The sequence below is a fragment of the Aulonocara sp. 'chitande type north' Nkhata Bay genome, linkage group LG19, assembly GCF_057382095.1.
Source record: "Aulonocara sp. 'chitande type north' Nkhata Bay isolate Kocher_YH1m ecotype deep benthic linkage group LG19, A_spYH_male_GT1.1, whole genome shotgun sequence".
Classification (NCBI taxonomy): Eukaryota; Metazoa; Chordata; class Actinopteri; order Cichliformes; family Cichlidae; genus Aulonocara; species Aulonocara sp. 'chitande type north' Nkhata Bay.
In genome coordinates, this window is record NC_141362.1 from 10,670,208 (window position 1) to 10,687,386 (window position 17,179).

At 43.9% G+C, this 17,179-nt stretch overlaps 1 non-coding gene across 1 annotated transcript; it reads right to left on the reverse strand.

The window, feature by feature from the left end:
* Window positions 1-14,386: 14,386 nt before the first annotated feature.
* trnas-gcu (transfer RNA serine (anticodon GCU)) lies at window positions 14,387-14,468 on the reverse strand. The gene has a single exon. It is a non-coding gene; the product is annotated as a tRNA-Ser (tRNA).
* Window positions 14,469-17,179: the final 2,711 nt, after the last annotated feature.

Here is a 17,179-nt window from a genome sequence, read left to right on the forward strand (position 1 = left end):
AACCTGCGCAGAAGCTACAGAGAAACGTTCAGCCCAGGACGTCACTGACCAATCAAAAGCTCTGTTTCTGATGAAGAACATCGGTCGGAGCAAAGCCTCGGTGAGATCTGAAAGGATCTGCTGACACTCGTCCAGGTTGATTACATTTTATTTAAATTAATGCACTGTGCCCCCCCGGTGGGCTGCGATGGTACTGCAGGTGGGCCACAGTACCAAGTTTAAATTACTCATGTAATTACACAGTTATTTCTTTATATACATGAAATTATTTGAATTAAAGTGAATTGGAGCTGGTATCACCAGTGTCCCAGATTACAGCTGTTCTATTTGCTGAAACGTTTTCTGTTATTTTTGCCAGCGTTGCTCCTCGAGGACCTCGGGCTCCTCCCTGGTTGTGAGCGTCCTGTGAAAGGAGGAGGAGACTGAGCTGGGAGTTCAGTCCCCGCTGTAGATGATCTTTATGGTGGCCACGTCGCGCTCCTCTGCAGGCTCGGCGCCTCTCTGAGTGTTTCCTGTAGAGAAGAGGCTCGAGTTGACCTGGAGGATCCACTCTGTGATCCTCTGCTCGCTGTAGTACTCGTCATCACCGCCATCGTCCTCCTCCAGTGTCTCTGCGTGACCTCTGACCTCTGAGTCCTCAGATGATGTTTCAGCAGCTGAGTCATCGGAGCAGAACTCTCTCTGCCGTCGCCGCTCCTCACAGGCGCCGCCGTCATCTTTAACTATGACCGGCATCGTTGTCGTACGGCCACCGTCCACACCAGTGATGTCATCGCTCTTCTTCTGCTGTTCCAGCCGCTCAGCGAGTGCCGGTCTGCTGTGGATTTCGCTGAGTCTGTCTGACTGTTGGATTGGTTTCCCCCACTTTGCCACAAACACATGAAGGATCGTATTTCTGATGGCAGGCGGAGCTGCAGGGACTTCTCCTCTGCCGGGTCTGCAGCCCCTGATGGGCGGCAGAGGGATGTTAGCAGCTTGTTTCAGCTCAGACTGGCCCATCTGTGATGACCACTGACCCGTGTTTAACCTGCTCACGGTGTGAAGGTTAGAAGATGATCTGTTGATCCGCCGGACACTAATCTCCAGAGTCTGACTCGTCTCCTCGCTGATAGGCAGACCCTGGCGCCCGGACTTCCCGCTCCTCTTTAAATGAAACCGATCGTGTTGTCTGTGCACGGCTGCATCCGAACTTCTCATCGCTCCTGTTTGCTGTTGGCTCAGCAGATGGATCGGACGCGAGCCCTCCACCTTCTTTTAAACGCTCCGAGAGACGGGCGCCTCCTTCACCCACGTCCCAGCTCAGCCCCGAGGAGTCACCCGATCTGTAACAGTACTCCATGGCAGGCCGGCGAGGACTCAGACTCTTCATCAGCTCATTCACTGCAGACGAAGAGCCACCCATCACCAGTGCACAAACACAGAGCCTTTAAAGAAGCGCAGAAAGGAAACTGTGACGTTTGCACAGGGCTGGAGGCTTTTACAGCATCAGATTAACATAAATCAATAAACACATTAAAAACTGATTAAAACTGAAATCAGACGTCACAGTAAATATTTTAGGTGCAGGTTTAACCTCAGAAAAGAAACAAGCCAGAATGGATTCAGTCAATTTATAATTACAGTTGATTCTTGAATGATAATAACTGCAGTAAAGTTTTAACATGGGAGTCTATGAGACTGACTCGCTGCTGGAGCCCCTGCTGGACATCAGAGGAACTGCAAGTTTGGCACAGCCCCACAGGATGTCTTTAAAATGTCCCTAAAGCATTATTATTATTATTATTATTATTTTTTGCAGTTTTTTGCAGTTTTTTGCAGCTGTATGTGAGGCCTGATGTCGGAGTTTTCGGTTTATTGTACCGTCTCTGATAAAATCTACTTGAATTTAAATAAATGCATTTCTCAGCTGCCTCTGTTGCCTGATGAATCCTCCTGTAAAATATTCACAGGTGAGATCTGATCTGCAGCCATGGACGTTGGACATGATCATCGGAGCAGGAAGTGATGGCGGGACCGCAAACCCTAAACCCGAGACTTCAGTTTCCAGTCACGTTCTCTTTTAAAAAGCTCCTTTATCCAGTCCCACTTCCTGCTCACCTAATGAAGTCTGTGCACATGGAGGAGGGGGAGGGGCAGTTATTGCAGTGTGCTGATTGGCTCACTGTCAAATGTCCAGACAGTGCAGCGCGTTCAGTCCACCGCCAATAGGGTTGCCAACCGTCCCTTAAAAAACGGAATCGTCCCGTATTTAGAAACAAAAGTACACGTCCCGTATTGAGCTAATAAGGGACGCACTTTGTCCCGTAATACAGTGAGAATCAAAAGTAGTCTATAAATGTTTATGGAATTAACGCTTTGTTTGAAAACATAATTCCCAGCCCCTCTCCTGCTTTGTGACCAATGAGCTGACAGCACACTTACGAGTCAATGGCGTGTCCAGCGGGGTGGCCTGGGGGGGCACAGGCCACCCCCCAAACCAGACTGGCCACCCCAGGTGCCACCCCAAAGGCAAAACAATAAAATTCAATCAAATATCAAATGTCCGATTATGTTTTCACGGTGACGCTCAGATATCCGAGTGTAAGTGAATGCAGCATCGCTTCTGCGCTATGCGCATCACGTTAGCAAAGGTAGGAGAGCCAAGCGCGAAAGATGGCACTGCAGGAAACAATTTTTCGGTGAAAGAAAATGAGGACAGAATAAATGTCCCGGTAAGTAATATCAAGTTTGTTGAGTTTAGTAAACTTCGGTGAAATTAGAATACCAAGGAAAAAATAACACTTAAAGAATTATTGCAGCTGTGGAATATTTCTGACAGTATGCTACTGAGGGCAGCTAACATAAGAGTTAAGAGTTATAAGATATAATCTAAGTCGTAACTTTGCTGTATGGAGCTGCAGATTTGGTTGCAGGTTAACATAGCTGGACTGGCCATCGGGCATACCGGGCATATCCCCAGTGACTTATTTTTTATTTTTTTTGTAATGGCATGAACAATGAGAGGTGGTGGATTGGCCAGATGCAGGTCGATGTGTAGAAATAACTCCGTTGTTTGGTGGTGGCTATGACGGGGCTTCCACAGAGGCAACAGGTGGATGAGGGAAGGGAAGGGAAGGGAAGGGAAGGGAAGGGGAGGCAGGAGGAGAGACCCGAAGCAGCCGCCAGTCCGAGTGTCAGGTGAACTGAACTTCAGGTAAGAAGTTATGACCTGCAGTCTATCTGGGTCAGATATAAACCAAGTTTAGGTGGAGTTTATTTTCATGTTGCTGACTTTTTACTGTCAGTTGCAATAACTCATACTGCGTTCTAGCCAGTTTGACGGAGTTTTTATACAGCTGGGTGGGTGCTATGATGTTACTGATCGTGAACTTTATTTTATTCATAAGGTTAGTTAGAGTTGCCAACGGCTCCTTAAAAAATGGAATGGTCCCTCATTCAGAGAAAATATTACGCGTTTCGTATTGAGCTGAGAAGAGACGCAGTTTGTCCCGGACTTTAGCTAGAATGGAAAAAAGACACAAAGCTGGATTTATTCTGTCCTTACGCTGCACAGCTGCCTCTTCTCTCATTCTCTCCCCCTGCCTCTCCTGTTGCTACTTCAATCATGAAACTGATCAATGATCAGCTGATCGGCTTTTCTCTTTTGTTTGTTTATCGCCCACTTTGCGCCAGAAAGAGGAAACCAGCGGATATTGCGCTAAACAACAGCAGCACGTTTAAGCTTGATCAGCTGTTGTTAGAATGTATTTAATATTAATTTCTAGTATCAGCTGATGTTTGCTGGAGCCACAGCTGTAAAGCTGCTGGTCATGATGTCTGTTTAGATATGTGGTGAGAGGGAAACATGAAGATGAAACCAGGAGATGTCCTTACTGAACCATCAGAGCTGAACAGGTGATGGAGAAACAGGTTTACCTTTTAGGTGACATGAATGAGTTGAAGTTATGAACTGTTTCTGAGAGACAAATAACACCAGGATCCTTTTTTATGTAGCTGACAGCTGGTAACTGTGCAGGGGCGGGTCTAGCAAAGTTTTGCCAGGGGGCCAGGTAGGGCATTAACAGGGAGAGGGGGGCACAAAGAAATACTTTTCTTTCTTATTCTCATTTAAAATACCTAGTTTTTATTAAATAATTATCTAAATCTTACAACCAAAGTTTTTATCTGACGTAAAATGTATAGAAATCATACATATACCAACAAGACTGTACATCACTGTCACAACAGCATTTGTTTTCATTCAAAGGCTTTATGGCTTTACTACCTGGTGGGCCGGTCTGTAGTAAAAATGCCCAATTTTTTTGTCCCAGTCCAGCCCTGCAGGTTATACTGGCAGTGTCACCATGCCAGCTGACTGTATTTCATCATCAGCCAGTGTTGTTCTTTATCAATATTACCAAAGTTTACCATAAGGCAGCATAGAAAGTATTTACTTGCTTTCAGGTTTTATTCAAATGTTAGTCTTTTCATTTGTTTCCCCACTTTTTTCCTGTTTCAAAATCAAACACCAGTTTGTGAGAAGATTATCTTCTTTTTTTAACAGGCAGATAAAGTTTTGCATTGGCTAATTTGTCAATTGTTTGTTACAAATGTTCGTATTTTAATTTTCAAAAATGTTTTTGCCCAAAACATATGTGCACTATATGTCAGTAAAAATACTATGCAAATATTGCTGTCCTTGAATGCTGAGTAAGCACTGACAAAGCACTGATTGTATCTCTTGTACTTTATCAATGCAGTATCTAAAAACTTTGCACCGTAGTGGTTAAAATCTCATTCTAATAAGAGTTAAAAGTGCATTTGGTTATTAGGTTTATAGGATTATTGAATTATGGTTAACGGTTGGTAGAATTTTTTTTTTAAACATTATCTGCCAATTAAATCTGCCACCCTTCTCCAAATCTGTGCCCCTACCTGGCCCCCCCAACAAAAATTTTCTAGACACGCCACTGTTACGAGTATGACAATTCAGATTACCGCTCATCTCATTGGTCAAGGAAAGGTCGCTTACGGAGAAAATACCGGAAGACAACAGATGACCACAACAAGAAGCATGGCCAACAGGGAAACAAACGCCGACACTGCAGTGCAAGTCTCGGACGACAGTAAACCTAAAGCTGGGCAAACACTGTGCGATTTTTTCAGTCACGTTATTCAGCTCCTGCTCAAACTGCACGATTGACTCGCAGGGGTTAGAAGTTGGTAGGTCACGATGCAGGGTCTCACACTATACCGCCCGATGCTCTGATGCGACCTGAGTGCTCACACTGTGCCTCCATAAAATGAAGGTTATAACAGAAAATCTGTCGCGCTCTCTCTCTCCGTCTTACACTCACACAGACACACACACCACCATCAACTTTGCTAAATTGCTAATGAAAAACATTGATCGGGCAGCTGTGACTGAGCAGCAATGTAAATCCAACTATTTTCACGGTTGTGTGCCTCCATTGCTTGTGTCCAGATCACACGCTGCACAGCCGTGCTGCTCCATCTTTTACACCAACGTTTACGTGTTTGCGCGCGAGCAGTGTGAGCGGCTGTGATGAGACCCTCACGAGCGATTGATGATCAGGAGCTGGTCGTGAGGTGTTAATCACTTCTCGTTACCCCACGTATACTACACGACGCACGATGAAGGCCAAAATCGGTCCGATCACTCAAAAATCGGCTCAAAATGGGCCTAAAACCGCACAGTGTGAGCCCAGCATTAGAGCAGCAATGTTTGTTCCCCTCAGAGAAAGGGAAGAATGGGAAAAGGAAAACACCTAGCTGGAAAAAGTTAATATGGGCATGTGCAGTGAATATCAGCGCTATGTGGCCAGAAGTGTGATAATATAATTTATTTTGTGTAATAAACAACTGTAAGGATAGATGATTACAACAAATAGATGACTAATACATAAAAGTAATACATAGATGAATAATGATGATGAGTTAAGATGCGTAATCATGGGAACAAGCGGGTTTACAAACAGGAGCAGCTGATTAGCATTAAGCCAATTGTACTAAATGCACTAAATGTGCACTGTTACAAGAATGTTTTTCTTTCTATTGTTTTCTATTATTTTAAGTTAAGCAGGACAGAGTTCTTTTAAAGAAAGATTTACTTATATTCTCAAAAGTTAAGCATGACAGGCTTCTGTTTAAGAAGGAGACCTGTTTTACTGTGTTAATGTTGTCATTTTGAGCTAAAAAATAAATGGCTAAATGATCATTTGTTTCACATGTGTTCATATCACAAAGAATATGCATCTGCTTAAATCAAATTCAAGTCAAATGGTTAAAAAAATAATTTCACACACAAAAAAAAGAGCTAGAAAATTCACCACACTGGGAAGGGTGAAGACAATTGGGTCGCCCGGCCCTGGCCACGAGGTGTCCCTTATTTATTTTTCAGGGAGTTGGCAACCCTAACCGCCAACAAACACGTGCACGCCACTCACAACAGTGCGTCTGATGAACTGAAGCTCTAAAGTTGCAGCGTGGCCTCTGACATCGAACACCACCTGTACGGGCCGAGACTCACCTGGTGATCTCACTCTTTCCACCAACAGCCAGCGAGGAAGGTGTGTGTGTGTACTCTTCTATAACAGAGGGTCTTCCACTCTGGTTTATCACACTGGTTTTGATGGAACAGGCTGTGATGCTTCTGGCTGTTTTAAGCCTGCAGTAATCCAGATGTCCTGATAATCATCGACCTGGATCAGAACAGCTGTTTTTGTTCTACAGGAAGTTGTTTACATCGAGCTGTGACTTAGGGGGCTTTAAGTAATTCGATTACATGGAATTTTGTTCCACAAGCACAAAGTAAAACACTTAACTTAATGGAACACGGTCTATCCACGCTTATTTTCTTAATAATTTAAAAATAAATGATATGTGATTACCTGGGTGTCGTTCCCCTCCTCTGAAATCACTAAAAACCAAAGTTAACCCTTTTCAAACAATTTTCAACTCCATTTAAAGACGAAACACAGGATCTTATTACCCTCTGAATATGACTCTTTTTGTTTTTACCCAAACAAAAAGATCCAAACATGTAAAAACCGTCCAGTAAAATTTGTTTTCATATAGAAAATGTCTGTGGTCAGTTTTAAAGTCACGAATAAAGTGCAGCATGCCGTAACAGTGGGAAAAACACTTCTACCAATGAAATGTGCTTCTTTTCATGAACAGCTCTGAGCCGTAAAGATGACATCATCACAGAGCCAGCACTTATATGTAGTGATGCGCGAATCATGAATGAATCGTTCAGTACTCGAGAATCACTTTATTGACCCATGAATCATGATTCACAAGCCCAACTGACTCACTGACTCATCCCTGTTGCTGTTAGCAAACTAATTTCATTAGTAGAAATATATCTAGCTTATAATTAATATTGTGGAGAAAAACACAACATCCAGTATCTTAACAAAAACATTTCTGCTCTGAACTGGAAGAAAAAACCCTGAGTAGAAGCTCACATCATACGCAGCCCCGCACGGGACATGGGAGAAAAAAAAATTAAGACGGACTTTTGCGAGATCTCACAAAAGTTTCATACATCTCCGAAAATGTCGGAGCACTTTTGCAAATATGTGATGTCTTGTAAACTGAGCAGATATCTGACGTTTACACAACTACATTCACGCCTCAAAGTATCTTAAAAGTGTATTTTGTGACCCAGAAAGAGTAATATTACAACTAAGTAGCTGCTATTGTTGGAATTCAACTTTTGCCAGATCTCAAAAAGTTTTGCGAGATCCCGAGTTTGTTTTGCGAGATCTCGCAAAAGTCCGTCTTAATTTTTTTTCTCCCATGTCCCCTGCGGGGCTCCGTACACATCAAGACAATAGCTCCTTGGTTCACAGTAGCATCGCTCTGCTAACATCTGGACTGACATGTGGAGCTGGCTACAGTCCAGGAGAATTCACATTCATATAAGATCCTGTCTGGAGCTGTAGCTGAGAGGCTAAAGAAAGGCATGTCAAACATTATCAGTGAAACACAATCAGGTTTTTTGAAAGGAAGACTAATTCATAACAATATTAGGCTGGTTTTGGATCTCCTTGAATACAGTGAATTAATCCAAGAGAGAGGATACATCCTGTTCTTGGATTTTTACAAAGCATTTGACTCAGTTGAACATACGTTCATATTAAAAACTCTGCAGTCTTTTGGTTTTGGAGAGGAATTTATCAGTGTTATAGAGATGCTATATAATGACATTAACAGCTCTGTTTTGCTAGAACATGGTACATGTTCAGGGTTTGAGGTTAATAGAGGGATAAGGCAGGGATGTACAGTGGGGCAAAAAAGTATTTAGTCAGCCACCGATTGTGCAAGTTCCCCCACTTAAAATGATGACAGAGGTCAGTAATTTGCACCAGAGGTACACTTCAACTGTGAGAGACAGAATGTGAAAAAAAAATCCATGAATTCACAGCTCACCACTTCTGTTCATCATGGTTGCTGAGCTGTTGTCTATTTTGATTAAAAACAGTCACAAATCAAATCAAATCAAATCACTTTTATTGTCACATCACATGTGCAGGTACATTGGTACAGCACATGTGAGTGAAATTCTTGTGTGCGAGCTTCACAAGCAACAGAGTTGTGCAAAATATAATAATGTAAACAAGCAAAATACAAGAATGGCTAATCTGAAACTAATAAATATATGTACAATATATAATAGTATATGCATTTCTGGATGTGTATACTAAATATTTTTCTACGTGTGTGTGTGTGTGTGTGTGTGTGTACACATATTTTACAAATTAAATAGAGTAAACAATAAATAAAATATATAAAATATACAGAGTTGAATATGTGCAAAACAGTGGCATTACTGTACAGTATGGAGTGCATAATGTTGAAGTTCCAGTAGTGGAGGTGAGGTGTCTATGACGTGTTCAGCAGTCTGATGGCCTGATGGAAGAAGCTGTCTCTCAGTCTGCTGGTTGGGGACCGGATGCTGCAGAACCTCCTTCCTGATGGAAGCAGTCTGAACAGTTTATGGCTGGGGTGACTGGAGTCCTTGATGATCCTCCCCGCTTTCCTCAGGCAGCGCTTCCTGTAGATGTCTTGGAGGGAGGGAAGCTCACCTCCAATTATCCGTTCAGAGCACCGCACTACTCGCTGGAGAGCTTTGCAGTTGTAGGCGGTGCTGTTGCCATACCAGGTGGTGATGCATCCAGTGAGGATGCTCTCAATGGCACAGCGGTAGAAGGTCCTGAGGATGTGGGGGCTTGTGCCGAATCTTTTCAGTCTCCTGAGAAAGAAGAGGCGCTGCTGCGCCTTCTTCACTGTTTTGTTTGTGTGTACTGACCACGTAAGATCCTCAGCCAGATGTACTCCAAGGAACCGGAAGCTGCTCACTCTCTCCACAGCAGCGCCGTTGATGGTGATGGGGGTGTGTACTTCTCTGCACCTCCGGAAGTCCACTATCAACTCCTTTGTCTTTGCGACGTTGAGGGTGAGATGGTTGTCTTGACACCAGTGGGTCAGGGCGCTGACCTCCTCCCTGTAAGCCGTCTCATCACCGTTGGTGATAAGACCCACCACTGTAGTGTCGTCCGCAAACTTCACAATGATGTTGGAGCTGTTAGTGGCTGTGCAGTCGTAGGTGTAGAGTGAGTACAGGAGAGGGCTCAGTACACACCCCTGTGGAGCACCAGTGTTCAGTGTGATGGGGGATGAGGTGATGCTGCCCAGTCTGACCACTTGGCGTCTGTCAGACAGGAAGCTAAGGATCCAGCTGCAGAGGGAGCTGCTCAGTCCTAGATCCTGCAGTTTCCTGTCCAGCTTCGAGGGAACGATGGTATTGAATGCTGAGCTGTGATCTACAAACAGCATCCTCACATATGTGTCTCTCTTCTCCAGGTGTGACAGGGCAGTGTGTAGTGTCAGGGCTATGGCATCATCAGTGGACCTGTTGTGGCGGTATGCGAACTGTAGAGGGTCCAGTGAGTCGGGTAGTGCAGAGCAGATGAAGTCCCTGACCAGCTTCTCGAAGCATTTGCTTACGATGGGGGTCAGGGCTACAGGTCGCCAGTCGTTCAATGAGGAGATGGTGGAGGATTTGGGTACAGGGACGATGGTGGCCATTTTGAAGCAGGCTGGGACTACAGACAGAGAGAGGGAAAGGTTGAAGATGTGCGTGAACACTCCAGCCAGCTGAGCCGCGCATGACTTGAGGACGCGGCCGGGAATCCCGTCCGGACCAGTAGCTTTGCGTGCGTTCACCTTCCTGAAGCACCTCCGCACATCCTCCTCAGACACAGTGTGCGCACTGACGTCATCCGTGGTGCGCACATAACTGTCCGGTCTCATGGTGTTCGCTGTGTCGAATCTAGCGTAGAATATGTTTAGATTCTCACACAGAGAGGCCGTGGTCTGCGGTGTGCTGGGTCTCCCTCTAAAGTCTGTGATCGTGTTTAGTCCCTGCCACATACTCCGAGGGTTGTCAAACTGTTGCTCCACCCTGTCCCTGTACTCACGTTTGGCTGCTTTGATCGTCTTCCGGAGTTGGTAATGTGCGTGTTTGTAGTCCAATGTGTTCGCGGAGGCAAAGGCGGTGAGGGGTTAACTGTGATGGGTGAACAGATAATAATCGGTCAGCTCGCAGATGATACCACCCTGTTTCTAAGAAATGAGGACCAGATTCCTTTACAGGCGATCAACCACTTCTCCAAAGCTTCTGGCCTACAGCTGAATATTAATAAATGCGAAAATCTCTCTCTGCATGAGTGTCCCCTGCAAGCAATAAATAATATACAGATCAAAAAAGAGGTTAAGTATCTAGGCATTGTAATTTGCAAGGATAAGACATCAACAGAAAATAAAAATATCTGTACCAATATAGAAAAGTGTAAGTCAATTTTAAACAGGTGGCTGCAAAGGGACATAACTCTGTTTGGGAGAATCTTGCTAACCAAAATGGACAGTCTGTCCAGACTAATGTATCCAGCCTTTTCTCTGCCCATATCTCCAAAACTAATTAAATCTATAAATAATCTTAATTTTAGGTTCATATGGAGGAACAAATGTCATTATATAAAGAAAAATGATATGATTAAGAATTATGAAGAGGGTGGGGCTAATGCCATTGACTTTGATGTTATGAATGGTGTACTAAAATTGAAATGGTTAAGATCTTTCATTAGGAACATTCATTTTGGAACATTATTCCCAATGTGATTTTTGGCAAAATGGGTGGAATAGACTTTTTGTTACGTTGTGACTTTGATTGCAGTTCGTTACCTGTTAAACTCTCAGCTTTCCATCAGCAGGTCCTTCTCTACTGGAAATTAATCTATAAACATAACTTTACTCCTCACAATACCCCTATATGGAACAACAGGTATATCCGTTTGTGTAGGAAATCTGTGTACGTGGATGAATGGAGATCTAAAGGGATTTGGGCTGTAGCTCATTTTATGGATGATAATGGGGTCTTATTAAAACATGAGACGTTTTGTGAGAAATTTGATGTAAGATGTACTGTTAAGAGATATAAATCCCCAGTGAAAGCCATCCCAGTCCCTTTGAGATCAACGATAAAAGAAGATATTGTGCACTCTAAAATTTCTCCTGGACTGAGGCAGCTCTGCATAGCTGGAGTTGAATTTGGTGACAGCAGGTTTACAAACAGTGATCAGGAATATTTTGATAAACGAAATTTGCCCAAATCCGGTTAAAAGAAATTATATCCTTAAAGAATTTGAGACCATGGAGGTTAACGCGATAAGAAAAAAGTATATTTCACTTCCTCTTTCCCCTAAAGTAAAAGAGGTTCACTTTAAAATCATTAATGAGGTTTATCCAACCAATGAATTCTTAAGACGGAAATTTAACTTAAAGTGAACGCCTGCACATTTTGTGAAAATGATATTGAAAGTCTGGATCACTTGTTTTTCTACTGTGAATCAGTGCACTCCTTCTGGACTGACATGTGGAGCTGGCTACAGTCCAGGAGAATTCAGTTACCACATTTGACGGTGACAGTAATAAAATTTGGAATACTTGCTGAGAATGCAGATTTTGACCTGTTGATTAGGACGTTTTTGTTAATGGGAAAATTTTTTATTCACAAATGCAGATACTTTAAAGCTAAACCATGTATAAACAGATGGCTGAATGACTTTAAACTCTGGGCTAAGTCGCTGAAACTCGTGAATACTAAGAAAGCCCATAAACTTGTTGTTTTATTTAAAGAGTTTAATCTATGTTAAAAAAAAAACCCTCCCTATTTTATAATCATGACTGCCCTTTTTGCTCATGGTATTTTTTGCCTTTGGTTCAAATCCTTCAGTGACTGTTCTTTCTTTTTGTACTAACTCTTTTAGTTTTGTGCTTATTGCTTTTTTGTTTTGTTTTTTTCGTTTTTTTTTTTCTTGCTATAATGCTCAACCGAGGATGTAACATAATCAGATTAATGACGGTGTATGTTATACTGTTGTTTGTAAATAAAGTTTAAAAAAACAAAAAACAAAATCGCTCTGCTAACATGCTAACAGCACATTTGAGCTACTCACCCCCTCCCTCCTGGCTCAAAGCTTCTTCTTGGTTGGTAACTGAAGGAAACTGTTTCCAGGGCCTACTCCGTGGATCGGCTTCCTCCGAGGCGTGGACGTCTATCAGCAGAGAATGTACCTTCACCTATCAGCAGAGAATGTCCCTTAGTCTGTAACACAGTCAAATATATTCTCAAGTAATATTCAAGCATGCCATTCAGCGTGTTAGTACGAGCAGCTCGGGAGCAGCTTGGGAGAACAAGAAAACAGAGACTGCTTTAGATTGTCTTCCCAAAGTGACTCAACTTTATTCACAAGTACAACAGTTTATATAGAGGGTAAAATTCATGAGACAGCAGATTATCAGTTTAAACCAGTACAGACCAAGATAAGGCAGCGTCTTCCTGCCCTTGGGTGAAGAAGCATCCTTTGTGTAGTTTATTAGTTCAGCTACAATTGTGATTATCTCAGCGACATATTTTCAAGGCACAAAACGAAGAGTTCTTACATTAGTGAAATCTGAAACAAACCATTTGGCCTTCAACAGGCGTCTAAAAGATTAAGAAACTAATGTAGCTGAGGGAGTGATCTCTGTGGTATTTCAACCTTGTACCAGCCTGTGATTCTCACACATCAATTCTTGGGTCAAAGAGAAAAATAACTAAAACAAAAGGGGCCTTATTGAATGACAGAGTTTTCCTGCATAATGTCACTATAAAACAATATCCAGTAAATGCTACCATGGTACTAAAATACCTAACAGTAACCAATGTGGCTCACAGCTCAGTGGACATTTAAATGAGAAAGTATACTGTATATTTGACACATTTAAGGAAAATACTAATAAAATAAAAATAAACAAAATAAATGTTCCCTTTAGAATTTTGTGCTCTTTTTTGCTCTGTAAAATAGTTGTTTTCTTTTAGAATCACTAATCTTAGCAGTAGGATTTAAAAACAAAATCACAAACAGGAAAGAACGAGATCGCGGATACAAGCGGCGGAAATGAGCTTCCTCCGAAGGGTGGCTGGCCTCTCCCTTAGAGATAGGGTGAGAAGTTCGGCCATCCGGGAGGGGCTTAGAGTAGAGCAGCTGCTGCTCCACATCGAAAGGAGCCAGCTGAGGTGGTTCGGGCATCTGGCAAGGATGCCCCCTGGGCGCCTCCTGGGCGAGGTGTTCCAGGCATGTCCCACCGGGAGGAGGCCCCGGGGCAGACCCAGGACACGCTGGAGAGATTATATCTCTCGGCTGGCCTGGGAACGCCTTGGTATTCCCCCGGACAAGCTGGAGGAGGTGGCTGGGGAGAGGGAGGTCTGGATCTCTTTGCTTAGGCTGCTACCCCCGCGACCCGACCTCGGATAAGCGGATGAAGATGGATGGATGGATGGATGGAAATAACCCCACACAGCACATGAAGCAGAAACAGCTGAACCATGAGGGAACACTGTCCCCCTGTGGTCAATGTCGGGAACTACAACAGTAATAATAATAATGAGACGAAGTCACGTATGAGGCGTGAATTTTTATTTGATCATAAACTTCTGGCTTTAATTTATCTGAAGAAGATTTTATATTTTTGTGCGTTTATAATGAGCCAGTATGAATAAATCTGCACATTGACCTGAGCATTAATGTGATGAAACAGAAACCAGCGCGACAGCGCCCCCTGCAGATCATTCCCGGGAGCTCTCCCTGGTGTCAGGAGATCAGCTCAGAAATGTGAGAATTGAATAATTTGTGGATTTTAGAAGAAGCTGATTTTGAGAACGATAATGGCGTGATTTTATTGTGAAAGCTGGTGCCGGAAGTTCCCCCGTGTTTTTCTGGATGAAGATGAGCAGCGGGTCGTGCACGCGCTGAAGTAAAGCGGGAAAACTTCTGACCGACGAGGATGGGATTCGAACCCACGCGTGCAGAGCACAATGGATTAGCAGTCCATCGCCTTAACCACTCGGCCACCTCGTCATATCGGCGTACCCGCATCAACCCCCAGGAAAGAGGCGCGCGGAGGTCAGACATTGTGGGATTGAGGAAAAACACGAGAAAAGTGTGCGCGGAGATTGTGGGGATCACTCGGGCCGTGCGCGCGCGCGTTTGTGAGGAAGCCGTCAGTGAGTGTGGAGGCGCCCACCACAGGACAAACCTGAAGGTGGAGGCAGATTCCACGTGTGCTCATTCATGACGAGAGGCAGAAACTCTGCAATAAAGGTGAAAAATATATTTAAAAAATAATAAAAAGTTTAACAGCAGGGACAGTAATGTAACGAGTAACGAGAGTATTTCAGCAGAACTTCAAAGTACAACAAACCTTTATTGGCAGTGACAACAGAGCCAAAGTCTGAGATCATTAAACGTGCGAACTGCATCTGCCTGTGTGTCGCGTTTGTTGTGGATGGAGCTGCCTGTGGGGTGTCGACAGTTACACCAGCAGAGGGCGCTGTGAGCTCCACCTGGCTGCACCTGGAGGCTTCTGCTGCTTTTATCTGAGGCAGGATCACTGAGGCGCTGTGAGAGCAGGAGTGAGTCATGTTTAACCAGCATCCAGCTTCGCTCTCTAAACGCCGCTTTTTGTTTGCGTGGGAGAATTTCAAGGTGAACCCGACACCTGGCCTCCGCGGGGAGGGAGGACGTCACGCGGCTGTGTCAGATCAGCTGGCACTATTCGCCGTTTGCAGACGTGAACGGCTCAGAGTGTGAGGACGGGGCCGAGCAGCAAAAGATCTGGGTCTCTGCCGAGAGCTGGCAGCTTTCTGAGGAGCTCCAGCTTCCTGTAAAGCTCGGAGAAAAGGGAACATCGGTTTGTGGTTATAAATATATGTAGGTGAGCGTGTGACGCGGACTCTGCGCTCCCACGGGTGGGAGAGGTGTGGAGGAAACGGGCCAGGTCACAGTTTGTAAACCCTAAACTGTACCAGAGACGGCTCAAGGCTTCACGTACCTGAAGGCTCGGGTACTGCTGACTAGAGCAGGGCGATATGACCAAAAATATCTATCACGATATAAATTTTAAAATTTGCGATAACGATATAACTGACGATATAATTGACACTAGACAAAATACTTTACAACTCCACAACTTTAGTGCAAAAAAACCCATTAATGTATTTTCACTTAAACAAGCAGCTGTTTTTTTATGTGCATTGAAGTTATATAAAAAATTTACAGTGCAAATTCCTTGCTGACATTTTAACCAAAAGGTATTTCCAGTGGAAATCGGCCGACATATCCTCAGCATAACCATGTATAATATCCACAAAACTTAAAAAGAGGTTACACACACACACACACACACAATATGGTAATATTATGTTGAAGCACAGTACATATCATACATATCACTCCGCGAGGCTCCTGCCTAATATAGCCGTAATGCTCCGGCAATCCATCAAGCGGTGCGGGTTCGTAGCTTAGCAAAGTCGTACTAAAACATTTGACAGATTTTCGAGCGCCGTGTACATAAAATCGTTTCGAAGTCAGTAAACACAACCAGAATTCATGCATAAGGCACACGGGATTATAAGGGGCACTGTCGATTTTCAGAAAAAAAAAATATCAAAGGATTGATTTTAAGTGTGCCGTATTTTCCAAACAACACGGTAATAACGACGGCCCGCTAGCATGCTCTACCAAAAATAGTGCTTTGTTGTGTATCTGACGGACGAAAGCCAAACCAGTTCCACACCACTGAAGTTGCAGCATTTTTACAAACCAGTTCTGGTTCATCCGTTTCATTTAACGATCCGTGTTCGCTCTTCTCATTCTGTGTCGCCGCCATGTGCGTATGTAAACCTAGGCACTGCGCATGCGCGTTTTACCCATATTCTATCGCGATATTTCATTTTCCTATCGTTGCCCAAAATTACACCGGTATTACCGTGAACGGTATGATATAGCCCAGCCCTACTGCTGACCTCTGAACCTCCACCTCGTGAGCACTTCCTGTGTCGCAGAACCTCCGTCACCATTATTATCACTATTAATTATTTTTTGTGCAGGTGTGCATTTATTTTTCCACCAGGTTGGATTCTCCCGCCTGAGCTGTGAACATCCACGTATGATGGGGGATCATCTCTTTTATTTGGCGCCCAGCGTTCATCAGTTCGGGGTTCCTCAGCCTGGAGAACCTCGTTCGGTTCTCAGCTTTCTGCGTTTCTTGTTTTGCTCATTTGCAGATTCATTTGATGTCTGGTTGTGGTTTGAGTGCAAACGCAGCCCTTCACAGGTGGCGAACAGCTCGTGTTCTCGCCGCTTGGCCAGTTTTATTTGCCAGTCGGTTTATATAAAGCAAAAGATGTAAAATGGTACTCAGACGAATTGTTGAGGTGCTCTTTTAGCGCACACTGGTGTGATTTCAGCTCAGAAAACCAAAGGTAGACATTTTTGTGTCTGATTGGATCCTGCCAGCAGCTCGGAGTGTGAGTTAGAAAGCACCAAACAGCCCTGTTCGGGTTAAAAGGCGGCGTGGAAGTGCAGAGCATTTAGTGCGAAGCTTTCAGCGTTCAGAAATAGCAGACACTTTGTCTTTGATTTCATTGTCCAAATCCCTGCTGACAGATTCACATGCGTATGAAAACATTCCCGACATCTCGTCCGCACGCCCTCCACGCACGGATGTAGGGCCTCCTCTCTGAGTCAGGACTGGGCATGCTCCGACCAGGAGGAACCTGCAGGAGCTC